General features: G+C 50.3%; 1 protein-coding gene across 3 annotated transcripts in view; it reads right to left on the bottom strand.

Moving 5' to 3' along the window:
- Window positions 1–3,683, bottom strand: part of Sox13 (SRY-box 13) — a 46,296-nt gene that overhangs the window by 24,562 nt on the left and 18,051 nt on the right. The window lies entirely within an intron of this gene.

The following is a 3,683-nucleotide window of genomic DNA, read 5'->3' on the forward strand; positions in this document are numbered from 1 at the left end:
CCAAAGCCACAGAGAAACCCTGTCTCGAAAAACAAAAACAAAAAAAAAATAATAATAATAAAAAAAATAAAGGCATTTATACACCAGCCTCCACACCTCATGAGACCACACCCTGTTTCATGATGGGCACCCCCACACAGTATCCCTAGAGCCCCTGCAGGCTGGGAAAGGGGACTGATTCTTCCTTCTCCTAGTTCCTCTCACTCTGCTGCCTGCAGCCATCCCACTGCAACCGCAAAGAAATGGATCAGCAATCAAGATGGGTAACCGCCTCAAAAAATGAAGGCATCAGTTGACGCTCATCACCAAGAAAGCCACAGGCACTGTGGACAGGAAGGTTGTCATAGCAACAGTCAGGTGGGACCACCTATCTATTCTGCCATGGGAAATTTACCTTGTCAGGTATGAGGGCTTCCCTAGGGACGCAAGCCTCTAGCGCTCCAGCTTGAGCAGACACTAAGGACAAAGTAGGTGGCCAGCGTCACCCAGTCACCAATCCTGGCAACCAGTAACCTACAGTAACTGTGGCCTCTTCCCCATCCCAGGATTCCAGATGGGATACTACCTGTGCCTCAAGTAAACCTAACTGTCACCATCTCCCCCAAAACCAAGTTCTGCAGAAGCCCCAATTCAGCAGCTTCTGCTCATACTGTGTTCATTTACCAGTGAAGAGCGTTCTGTCCATTTTCTCTGCAGAGGCTGCAGGTCCTCTCCCATTATCTACTCCAGGGATAGTTACAAGATAGACATTTCTTTTTATTTTCACAGGACCCTCCCAACACGTGCTGCACTGTCTGTGTGTGTGTGGTATGTGTACACACGTGTGTATCCATGTGAGTGAATGTTCATGTAGGCACATGCGTGTGTGTGCCTGTGTGCAGGCCAGAGTCCAAGCTTGGGTGTCACTCCTCATGTGTGACCTTTAATTTTATAGGTATTGTTTTCAATTGGCTTTGGCTCCCTTTCAAAGGGAAGGCAAGCGAGGAGGAGGAGGCAGCCTCACGTCTCTAATCCACCACAGCATTCAACAAGCAGTGGCCAGCCTTTCCGGAAGTCTGTCCTGCCCCAGCCTCGGCTTCACTCACCAACTCTCTTTGGCAATGGAGGCAGCAACCATGACTTGGCAAAGGGCTGAGATGACCAGTGGGCAAGGGAGGGATCGAGAGGCAGCACCAAGAAAAGACTTGGAGTGGTTGATAAGTTCCTGCACCCTGATAAGCCTCTCCACGAATGCAGCAGCCACCACCACAATCCAAATCAGATCAAATCAAACCCAGTTAGAAAAATCCCAGGTTTAATGGATAAAATGCTCCCAGGTGATTTTCCAGACCCCCAAGGAGGACACAGGGAAGAGGTACCAGAAAACCACCTGTTTTGTGGGGGGCAGTTTAAGCACCCCATGGGAGTGGTCTTGAGAATCTCTAGGGGAGAGGTCATCATTTGGTGGATTTTCTGAGATGTGGCAGGGTTTGGAGAGAGATGGGGGAGGGGGCTTGGGGTGGAGCTTCCACCAGAACAGTGGTGACATCCAAACCAGTTTAGAATCAGGAGTATTAGGCAATCAGATAAGCTACGGGGAGCGGTTGAGCCACCCCAGTGCATGTGACTAAGGACCCCCAACTATAGCTAACCTTTCTTGGTTGTTCACTTCATGCCCAGCATATCCAAACTGTTTTTCCTCCTACTCATTTACCGATTCTTCAGAGGAATCGTCTGAGGTAGGCACTATTTTTTTTTTGGTAGGCACTAATGTTAACCTCCATTTCCCACTGCGAAGACCTGAGCCTAGGCAGCCCAGCCTTGTGATCTGGAAACAGGAACTGACTAACAACTTGGAGTGTCAGCTTCAGCTCTGTCCCGTCATTCATCAGCCCTCTCAAACAGCTACGATTAATCATCTCTTACTGATGGGGACACCAGATATAAGGAGGCAAAAGTCGCAGCCAATGGCACCTAAGAGGCTGGCTGATGTGGCCCTTCTCCAAAGCCCACTGTGGCCCCTGAGAGCTGTCACCTGGAACCTGAACCAGTCCCATCCTGCTTGCCCACCCAGCGATGCTCCCCAGCTCAGGAAGCTCACAGCAAGCCTGGCAGGAAAGACCCTGGTTCTCCGGCCATGGTGAACTCACTCCCAGAGACCAGAGTGGTACATGTGGGGAGCTTGCTGTGGCCTGCTCACAGCTCTTGCAAGGACAAGGGGTTCAAAGCCCCACTGTAATCACAGTATCTTCCTGGCAAACGAGGAGCACAGGGCTGCTCTGGCCCCCCTTCTCCCTCACTCATATCAATGCTTTGGTCTCCCATCTCCCCCCCATGCCACCTATCCACACACGCCACTACCCTCTCTAAAGCCTCCTGTTCACCCCCAGACTCTCTACAGCTTTGGGTCTCATGAATGGGTGTGGCCGCTCTTTCTTTCTTTCTTTCTTTCTTTCTTTCTTTCTTTCTTTCTTTCTTTCTTTCTTTCTTTCTTTCTTTTTTCCTTCCTTCCTTCCTTCCTTTCTTTCCTTTTTTATATTTTTTCTGTAAAAGGAATGTGTACTCTGTAGAAAAGCTCCAGAACCTTAGACAGAAACTGTGACGTCACCTGGCTCACAGCAGTCTGGAGGTGGCTGCTCCCTGATCGTCAGGGCCCACTGGTGCTTTTTCCAATCCCAGTTCTCATCACTGAGCTGGAAATAAAAAAGAAACAGGTTCTCCTATTTCTCCCGTGAATTTGCTACCAAGGGAATCTCTGTGCTGCTAAAGGCCAAATATTCTTTGAGTTGGGTGTGAGGACAAGTGCTTGTAATCCCAGCACCTGTGAGGCTGAGGCAGGAGGATCTCAAAGCCAGCATAGGCTACACAGTGAGTTCAAGGCCAGGCTGAGCTATATACCTTAAGACCCTATTTCAAAAATCCAAAGGATGGGAATGCAGCCCAGTGGCAGAGTGTTTTCTCAGCATTCACCAGGTCTTCAGAGTACTTAGGGCAGCCATTTTTAATGGCTGTACATCTTCCACCCTGTACCCCATTTCCCCTCACACCACCACAAGGCCGTGTCTCCCTAAACCCCAGTATCACTGTTCCGCTGAGTTGGCTGTTCTGCACTGTGACAGGTGGGAAGCAAGAGCACCAACAGGGGACCTCGCCGACCCCCTCCTATGACAAAGTATCAAGGAGCCTTGATTTAGAGGCCATGACCAGGGCCAGGAACCAGGCCCAAGGCCAGAAAGCTTCTAGTAAAAAGAGGATTATCTGTGTCTCACGGGGGTTTTGCTTCAGAGGAAGCCATAATGCCTCACTCCATCTCCGCCTTTCGCTGTGAGACAAGGGGCTCTCACTGACTCTGGAGCTCGGCTGGCGGCCAGCAAACACCAGCAACGCAGTCTTGGAACCATCCACCCACCTGGAGTGGGTGTGTATCTGTGTGTGCACAGGAACGTGCAGCCATCCATGGCTGCTTATAAAGGCGCTAGATTTTGGAATCAAGTCTTCACGACAGTGCAGCAAGTACTCAACCATATCCTCAGCCTTCAGATGGTTTTCTTTTTAAAGATGGAAGCTAGGATGTGGAGCATAAAACAAGGGTGTTGTGGAGAAGAGCAAGGTGGCTCCTCCAAAAGACCAGACACAGAAGTGCCATGTGGCTCGGCACAGCAATCCCACGGAACCGTGGCTAGGCACAGCAATCCCACGGAACC

The sequence above is a fragment of the Microtus ochrogaster genome, chromosome 6 (genome assembly GCF_000317375.1).
Source record: "Microtus ochrogaster isolate Prairie Vole_2 chromosome 6, MicOch1.0, whole genome shotgun sequence".
NCBI classification, from domain to species: Eukaryota; Metazoa; Chordata; class Mammalia; order Rodentia; family Cricetidae; genus Microtus; species Microtus ochrogaster.